This window comes from Vicia villosa, unplaced genomic scaffold (genome assembly GCF_029867415.1).
Source record: "Vicia villosa cultivar HV-30 ecotype Madison, WI unplaced genomic scaffold, Vvil1.0 ctg.000146F_1_1, whole genome shotgun sequence".
NCBI lineage: Eukaryota > Viridiplantae > Streptophyta > Magnoliopsida > Fabales > Fabaceae > Vicia > Vicia villosa.
This window is the reverse complement of record NW_026705038.1, coordinates 188843-199426: the sequence shown is the minus strand read 5'-3', so window position 1 is coordinate 199426 and position 10584 is coordinate 188843.

The following is a 10584-nucleotide window of genomic DNA, read 5'->3' as shown; positions in this document are numbered from 1 at the left end:
AAAACTGCCCAACCCTAATTTGCAGGACGTGTGGTCAAAAAACCCATCAAAATTCACTCAAAAAACAGAAAGCACCTCTGATCCCATCTTCAAAAACATGTGACAGGAAAGATTATCATACATCTACCAACAAACCATGATTTACAATATTGCCTACTCCAACTGGCAGAAAAAATTGATAAGAAAAAAAACTGTTACGGATGATCCGGCACCACATATAAAAATTTCTCGATTCCTAGTAAATTAATGAGCAGCGCAACTCCAATTTGTCGCAATTCATGATTGCAAACAACTATAAAGAAGCTAAAATGAAAATTTAAAAAACAAGAGAAGCGAATTAAAAAGGGCATGTAGAGATATAAAATGATTGATAAGTAGAAACAATTGAATATAATAAAATTGAAGTACATTGAAAGATACCTGAATGCTTCTGCAGATGAGAGAATTGAAGGAGGAGCTGCTGTATTTGAGATGAGAAGCGAAGGAATAGCATATGGTAGTAACGGATTGTTGATGAGTATATATGTTGAGAATGACTACGTCATATTCAAGTCTGGCATTTTTTGTTGTTTTCCTGTAAAGGTATAAAACAAGGAAAAATTGCACCGAGGTTGTGTCATTTGCGTTTTCTCTTATCTCCGTTTCGAGAAGCTTCATATGCCCAAGCCAATGCGGGTTGAGAATAGATTAGTGTGTAGTCTAAGATAGGTACCTTATTGCTCAAGCTAGAGCATATATCTCTTTATGAGTTTTAGTTTTCTCACGGTTTTGATGGAATTGGGGGGAAAGCATAATAATTGCAATTATATTTGAATATTATGTTAGATACTAATTTCAAATCCATCCCTCCAATGTATCTGTTAAATATCTTGAAAAGTAAGGCTTTTAATTTTGATATTTACTTACTTGACATGATTGTGTTAAGGCTATATGTACGTGATATCATTTACTAAAAACAATGGTTTTGAATATTATAAATAAAAGAGTTAATTTTTGGTACTTATAAATGTTTCAATTTTATTTTTAGTTTCAATTATAAAAATGACATATTATGGTCCCTATAGAATTTTTAAGGAAGTTCTTAATATACTTTGTAGGAGTGAAAAAATCTCTGAAAACCATAAAATGTCATTCGGAGATACATTTTCAAACGCATCCCAAATTCCAAAATACGCTTCGAAGATGCATTTCCAAAAACATCTTGTTACACTTGAACGTTAAATTTAAACATTCAGTGACATTTTCTGAGATGTATATTCAGCTTATATCACCTTGCTACATGAACTATTTCATTCTCCTCATTTCACCCATAACCAAAACCCTACAAAAAACTTCATCCATTCTTAATCTAGTTTTTTCGTTTTCACACCAAGTTTCAAGTGTTTTATCAGGCCAAAGAGAGCATAAAAAGATACAATTTAAGGTAAACTTTCCTCATTTCCTTGCATTGGAACTGATTTGTGGATGAAAAAACCACATCTCTTCAGAAATGTACTTCTGAAACCCACCTAAATAATTTTGGAAGAGTGTTTTCGAAATTGTCTGTTACAGAAACATAATTCTTATCAAATTTTATGTTTTTGCCCGTTTTAGATATGGTGCACCCCAACATGTTTCCTAAACCTGTTTCGGAGAAGGTGAATCATGATGCTAAGCCGGATGAGGTGAATGACGATGTTAAGACGATATTGTCGAGATAGATGTTCGGCAAAATTTTACAAATGATAGAGTTTTCAATGCTCGTCAACATATGGTTGAATGAGTCAGAATGGAAGCTAGCAAACTCGGGTTTGGCGTTTTAATTGGAAGGTCCAACAATGACACTTGTAGAAGGAAAGCATTTGTAATGATGAGATGCGAGAGAGGTGGAAAATATGTTTCAAAAATTCAGAAGTTAAAACATGATGACAGCGAATCAAGAAAATGGGAGTGTCTATTTAAATTGCACGGGTCATGTAGGGTGGATGATACGTGGCGATTTAGTGTCATTTATAGTAAACATAATCATGCGTATCCAAGCTACAAGGTCATCCAATTATAGGTCGATTTAAGCCGAAGGAGAAAGAAATTATTTTGGAAATATCGATAATCAAAGTTGCACCGAGAAACATACTTGCAGATTTGAAACAGAAAAGACCACAAAGTTTTTCAAATACTACTATCAAGCAAGTAAACAATGAACGTTATAAACGGGACATTGCGAGCCGAGGTTCGAGACCCAAAATGCAACAACTTTTGAAACTTTTGGACGACTGTTAGCTGGAGATTTCGATTGAAGAAAATGTTCTTTGAAGAAATTAGAGTTCAAAGAAGAATGGCTTCTGATGGCCATTCACGAGAATAAAAATGGCTCCTGATGGCCAGGTTCGTGGATGTTATTTAAGTTGAGATGAAGATGTAATTGCAAAGCATCTCAAGCATAGTTTGTTTTGATGAAGACAATATGGACATCAAGCTTTCATAAAGGATGTGCAAAAAGTATCTCAAGTCTTAAGCAAAGAACACACAATTTCAAAGTCTTGAAGAAATAATAAAGATTCAAGAATCAAGCAATAAATGGCAAAGGTATAAACAATACTCACTTTGACATATAATTGTTCACAAAATATACTCTCATGCATATCATAATCATGAACAAGTCTCATATATCAAAGAGTTCATTTAAAACCTTTTTCATAGTTAAAATTCAAAATAAAGGTTTTAGGAACCGGGTTGTCCCTATGGGGGAACCGGTTCCCAGCATTCTCAAATTTCAGCATTCTGTGGTTTACTATGGGGAACCGGGTTGTCCCTATGCAGGAACCGGTTCCCACGTTCAAAATTTATTCAGGAAACACTTAACTAGTTAGAGATATTATGAAACAATTATGTGAAATTATAAACTAGAATGATTCATGTTAATTTGTTGCAGACAAATGATGAATACCACAAATAATGTAAGCATGTGTTAAGGTGAGATGAATTCATTTTAATAAATATAAATATACCTATTATAACTTTTGATATATTTAAAATAATTGTTAATATTATATATTATCATAGATACCACAGCAGCTGATGATGACTTGTGATGGTCAGCAGAAGGTGGTGGCGGGTAATGCTTTGGTTTGCGTTTGATGGTGCTGCGCTTTCGGCGTGGGATGACTGCTTCTCTTTCGAAGAGATTGGAAGCAGGAGAAACATGCTGTGATATTTTGAATTCAGATCACAGTAATGAAGAATGAAATAAGATTGTGACAGAATTTACAATATCTAAAAACGATCAGTTCTTAAGTACAATATGGGATTTTTAAAAACTCAATGCTACAGCAAGCTTATGATAAAAAAATTCTATACACTAGAATAATTCAACTAGAATGATTCATGTCAATTTGTTGCTGACAAATAATGAATGCCACTGAAAGTAGTTACTGCAGAAATATGAAAAGTAAAACTAAACTTACGCTATCATCTCCAATTTCAAATGAGCCATCAGTTTTAAGCATAGAAGGTTCTGCAGGTGGGGGAGCGTTTAGATCCAAATCTCGTACTACTTTTGCAGAACCTTTAATTATATTTCTTTGTCTTCTTCCTACGTACACATGACGGAAGTCTCTTGTATTCATTGACTTATCCTCTGATGAACTCATCCTGAAATATTCTCAATAAATGTTACATTAATGAATAAGTAACTATAGAACTTGTTACATAGTAATCATCCATTAAAAATCTTGCAATCCATCAAATTATAGAATCTAGTAGATAGTTCATTTTATTTATTGGCAATAGAGAAACCTATCATGTTTTAAATTGTTCTTATAAATGCCAATAAAAATGGAAATGAGTATAATGAAAGGATCATTATGAAAGTTATGACAAACAACCAACTTACAGCTAAGCTGATGAGAATTAACTACATAATGAAAAGAAATTCATGATTATAATCAAGTTTGAACACAAGAAATTGAAAAGACCACGGGAAGCCAAAAAGCAATTAGTAACACCACAGAATATCGATGACTTAAAGAATTAAAAAAACACATGAAATCAGACAACTTGGCAAGTCAAGTAGATTGTAAAATAGGATCAATCAAAGATCTTGCATAAGCAATTGACATCTCAGAATGAGACACATGTGAAATGCATTTTAGTATGAACTTGAGAACTTTGGCAAGGAACCATGCATGAAAGTCGAAAGCTACACTACCACCCAACTTCCTAAGGCATCCTCAAATCAATGTTGTCAAATACCAGATATGGAGTCGCGTCGCCAAGCCGGATTGCGGTGGCTAATATTTTAACAATCGTCGTGGCCATTGGACATGTTATTTAAGCTATTAGTCCTTTCACTGGTCACTGAGTCAGCGTAGCCTCCCCATCAACATCCGTGAATGTATCCTATAAACAACACTAATGTAGCTTAGAGGTTGATAGGTTTCCCCTTAAAACTGCCCTAACCCTAATTTGTAGGACGTGTGGTCAAATTGTCGAAGTCAAACATTCACTTTGACTGTTAGTCCTTTTCTCTTTACTGTCCAATAAGAGGCTAGATCCTAATAACCCATCTAAATTCACTCAAAAAACAGCATCAATGTAAGTGGAAGGATCATGAAACTAGATAATAAGTTAACAACAAACAGAAAGCACCTCTGATCCCAACTTCAAAACCATGTGACAGGAAAGATTATCATACATCTACCAACAAACCATGATTTACAATATTGCCTACTCCAACTAGCAGAGAAAATTGATAAAAAAAACTGTTACGGATGATCCCGGGTCATTGATCCGGCACCACATATAAAAATTTCTCGATTCCTAGAAAATTAATGAACAGTGCAACTCCAATTTGTCGAAATTCATGATTGCAAACAACCATAAAGAAGCAAAAATGAAAATTTAAACAACAAGAGAAGCGAATTAAAAAGGGCATGCAGAGATATAAAATGATTGATAAGCAGAAACAATTGAATGTAGTAAAATTGAAGTACACTGAATATACCTGATTACTGCAGACGAGTGCAAGGAACAAGGTTGAGAAATTGAAGCGGAGCTGTATCGGAGATAAGAAGAGAGTATTACTATTACCTGAGGAATAGTATATGGTAGTATATATATTGACAATGACTACGTCATACTCAAGTCTGGCATTTTTTGTTGTTTTCCTGTAAAGGTATAAAACAAGGAAAAATTGCACCGAGGTTGTGTCATTTGCGTTTTCTCTTATCTCCGTTTCGAGAAGCTTCATATGCCCAAGCCAATGCGGGTTGAGAATAGATTAGTGTGTAGTCTAAGATAGGTACCTTATTGCTCAAGCTAGAACATATATCTCTTTATGAGTTTTAGTTTTCTCACGGTTTTGATGGAATTGGGGGGAAAGCATAATAATTGCAATTATATTTGAATATTATATCTACTTGATTTGATAGTTTTGGGATTGGGGTTCTCGGCCGCTTTTACACTTGCACCCATTTTTACAGCAAAATTATAACTATAAGATTGATTAAATATATTAGATTACAATTCAATCTTTTATAACCAAAGCAATCTTTTATATCTTAATTATTTATTTTTAATGTATTTTTTTTTATTATAAATTTACTCATAACTAAGGTTAGCAATTTGGTGGAGTCGTCTACGGATGGTTTCTTTCTTTTGGAGCCACGCTACGGTTGTGTCTTCTTTTTCAAAGTCTAACTAAGGTTAGCAGTTTGGAAGAGTCGTCTTCGGCTGGTTTCTTCCTTGTGGAGCCATGCTACGGTTGTGTCTTCTTTTTCAAAGTCTAACTAAGGTTAGCAATTTGGTGGAGTCGTCTACGGATGGTTTCTTCCTTGTGGAGCCACGCTACGGTTGTGTCTTCTTTTTCAAAGTCTAAGTAAGGTTAGCAATTTGGTAAATTCATCTACGGATGATTTCTTCTTTGTTGAGCCACGCTACGGTTGTGTCTCTTTTTCAAGTCTAACTAAGGTTAGCAATTCGTTTGGTCCGCCTTTGGCTGGTATCTCTTAATAACACTCAACACTCTTTACGCTACCACGGAATGCAAATTTTGATGGTACTTTTGGGTATTCAACCCACTTACACCTCAAATGTCTCGAACGTGTGTCGTCCGTACATTCAGGTCCAAGAAGTTTGAATAGGGGCAGCTGTTGCACCCCAAAATTTGCCCACTTATTTATACCCAATTGGCTTTTATGTCACAATCATATGCATACCTCATGTAGGTCATCCACTCAATACATTCATTCATATCATTGTTACTGTTCAAGAAAATTGATGAAAAAGAGCTTCTATGTGGGAGATATCTTGGTTCAAAAGAGAAGGTTTGAAGTCTGATTATACGGCCCCATTTCCATTGAAGTTCTCCTAAAATCAGGGTTTCATCCTCTCCAATTCAAAGCTCTGATCAAAAGATGCAATCCTCAAATTCAAGATTTTCAAATTAAGGTTTTGACCAAAGTCAATCCTTTTGACTTTTTGGTCAACATTTAATCAGGAGATGATTTTGAGTATGAAATATGGTTGCCTTGAAGAAACATTTACGGGAGTTCGTTGTTTGAAAATTGATTGAGAATTGGATCAGAAACTGATTAATCGAGAAATTCACTTGGAATCGGAAAAATCAGAAAAAGCTGACTTTTTGGTCAAAGTCAAAGTCAACTGTCAGATATTGAAGGTTGGTGGAAAATTGGTCAAGAAAAGTCAACATAATTAAATAAAATCAAGAATTTCTCAAAATTGCCCAAAAATATAAAGTTAGTTGATTTATGAAGTGCCAAAAATGGAAAGTGAAAAGACTTAGAAATATTTTGAGTTTTGTGAATGGTTGAACAAATGACTTCATGGTGGATTTACACGTGGATAGAGGCACGATTTCAAAACAAGTTCAACAACAAAATTGTTCATTTCATGGCCCTCTACAATATTGTAGTTGGGAGTTTTGTCAAATAAGGCATGAATCAAGAGTTACGAGTGAGACAAGTTGGAAGTTTCAAACTTGTGCAAGTCTTGAGGATGGGCAAATCTTTGGGCACACGTGAAGCATTTTACCAAGCACGTGGTGTGTCATCTTTGAAGCCAGGTTTAGAGCGTTACAAGAACCCTACAGATTCAACCTTTGTATAATCTATTTTCCTCTACGCCCTCTTTCAATTGGAATCAATACCATGGAAATTGAATGTGTAATGAAAGAATTAGGAGGATTCAAAGTGGTGATCACGCAAAGGTATTTCGTGACATGTGGCTGGGCAAGGATATAAGGCATGCGCAAGACATTTTGTCAAACAGGTGGTGTATCAAATTGGAGACTCCTTTTTGAGGATTACAAGAATGTTGTGAATGCAAGTAAGACATCAATCTTCTCTTCTCCATGTCCTCTAACCAATGATCAAAGAATTATATCATTTGGTCATGTAATGAATGAGATGGTGAGCCTCAAAGTAGACCACTTGAAAATTGCAAACTGGCTAGCATTAAGGGCAAGGTTGAAGCGCGCGTAATTTCAGTGATGATGCCATGAGTTTGAAGCTAGATTTCTCATCCTCCCAAGTTTCATTTCAAAAACCTCCAAACATAAAAATCACTATATGCGATGTACTCTTTAAATTGGCCCAAAGATTGAATCATTTGATGAACTATAGTTGGAGTTATAAATGGGCAAAGAGGACACTATGGACATGTTTATTCTTAGCATAATGATTGGAAAATCTTGCAACATGTGTACAGGTCTTATGCATTACCCAAGCCAACCATAAAACTTGCTATGTGCATGAAAGTGAAAGAAGAAGTTACTACAAAAGTCACCCTTGTGCACTAAGTTTGTAAAAAGCATCCAATGCAACACTCCTCACCGTAACACTCATGCACCCACACCAACCATATATAAACCAAACTCTTCACAAATTCAGAGGAGGAGACTTCATTTAATTTTTTCAGTTTCAAACTCTTTTCTCCTTCTCACTCTCTCCTCTCTCCACCCTCTCTTCTTATCTCTTTATCTAACCGCCCTAACCAACCTTCAACCACCATAACAAACTCCATAACCACCCTCAACCTTCATCTTCATCGGAATCAATCACCACCACCACTCCTTCCCATTATCAACTTGCATCGTGAATCATTACCGAGTCTCCTCCATCGTCAAAAAACCTTCATCAGAATCAATCACCAACCATTACATTCTTCAATCTTAACCAACATCACCATCGATCTTGGATCCAGAGTATCACTATCATCATCTTTTCGAGATCAGAATCACCATCATCTCACTTTCCTCTTCTGCAAGAACTCAAGGCTGAAAGCCTGAGTTTATTTCTCAGTGAAGGTGAAGATTTTTCCAAGATCCCCATCACCAAACTCCACACATTCAAGAGGAAGTAGTAGAGTCTTCTAAATCTTTGAATCGAGAATTTGTTCAAGTACGCTTCCTGAGACTTCTCAGCATCGTAGTAGCATTTGCGTTTTTGTGCGTTCCAATCCTTGCTCGTATATGCTATGCACGTGCTCTGTAATTTTGAATGTGATATTTGGATCATGTGCGTAGACTCGAGCTGCTTGATACTCTTAGCTTACGTTTTCATGGAGTTTTTTGTAGTTAGGGTTTCTTACTTGGTTTCGGTTTGAGCCGTAGAGTGCGTTTAAGACAAAATTGAGGTCAGATTCGTGTTCAGTGGCGAAATCCGAGTGGAGTTGTGATGTTTTTTGTAATTTCTGGGCGTGTGTTTGTTTACGTCGGTGGTGGTTGACGGTGGTCCCCACCGGAGAAGACGACCGGAACAGTGGTTCCGGCGTCTAAAGTCGTTTCATGGCTTATTTTCTTTTTGCTCGTGTGGTACACAGGGATTGGCTGCAGTTCCCATACATTAGTGATTTTTGTTTTATCGCAATGATTGAATAAAGAGTTGGCGCTTCGTGATTGGCTGAACCATGTTTTTTGTTATTTTATGACTTAAAACCTCACTTGCCCAATTGATATGCTGTGTTGTCACGTTTCAATAATAAAAACATAGCCTAAATAAATAACATGCTGAATGAAAATAAAGTGTGGAACAAAAGAAGTGATGCAATGTTCAATCTGGGCCTCGTTTTAGATATGGGCCTTACACCCTTTCTTTTTCGCACCTCCCAGCAATGGGCCCAAATGCGTGTCACCCTTGATTTCAGTTCATTTGACTTTTACTAATACACCCCCCTGCTGACTAAAAAAATAAGCAAATAAAATTAGTTTTTTTTCTCTTGCTTGATATGTGAATTTTGCTTAAACAAAAGTGTGAAAAATATTTTCTTAACCAATTAGATTTTTAGATTCCATAGTTTGTTTTTTTTCTTTAGAATTTAATAGTGGAATTTCTTTGAATTTTGATTGGTTCTTGTAATAAAAATAAATAGTCTTTTTTTTAGTTTTAATTTTTGGAAATAGCTTTGAAATGAATAAAAATACAATTTGCTTGTGAATATTTTCATGGTTAGTTTAGATTTTAATTCTTTCTTTTTGTGAATATTTTCATATTTTAAAAAATGTCTAAAATACCCCTAGTTGTTAAAGTTGACTTTAGTCAACTTAAACAACTCTCTTCTTAGTGAACATTCCCTTTAGATTTTAGTTTAGATCTTAAATAGGAATTAGAATAACAATTAGGTTAGAAAATAGGTTAGTCCCCCTTGTTCATTCCTTTTTCTTTTCAACATTAAAACATTAACAAATAGAGATGCGAATCACATCAAGAAAGTGATAGAGAAATGAGTGGGATTCATTCCCTAATCTGTTTCTCAATCACTTAGTGGCATAGAAATGAGTGGGATTCATTCCCTAATCTGTTTCTCGGTCACTACTTAATGGGAGAGAAATGAGTGGGATTCATTCCCTAATCTGTTTCTCGAACATTAATTAATGGGATAGAAATGAGTGGGATTCATTCCCTAATCTGTTTCTTGAACATTATATAATGGGATAGAAGTGAGTGGGATTCATTCCCTAATATGCTTCTCGATCATTATACATTTTTATGTGATTCTAATCGCAAAGCAAATCCCCTTAAAAAATACCCAACCAAAAACATTCAAAACACTTAATAAAGGCTCGAATTAAAACAAAGTAATGAAGTGGTGCGGAACCTTGTATTGGGTTTTGTTCATCATGTAGTTACATAAAAAACACAAACCCAAGATTCTTTTCTTTTGCCTTGTTAGGCACCTAAGAAAAAGTTAAGTCCTTTCCAAAAGTAGGCGTATAAGTCTCCAAAGGTCGAGCATCGTGGATTGTGACCTTAACCTCTGTTCAACTAAAAAACACAAAACAAATGGAAACTAAGGAGCCGAACTACGGTCGCTCTGATTCCTTTTAAGGGATACGTAGGCATTGGGTCGCGGGGCCTAAGCGAACACACTTGTAAATAATTCCTTCTTTTCCCCGTATTTCTTTTGCATTCATTCGCATTTAGATTTAGACATAGATACACCCTTTAGATAGAAACAAACATAGGTGGATACCATCGAGTACGATGGGCGCGAGGGGTGCTAGTACCTTCCCCTTGCGTAACCGACTCCCGTACCCTGTTCTCTGGTCGAAAGACCTTGTTCTTATTTTGAGTTAGGTTTCCTGGTATT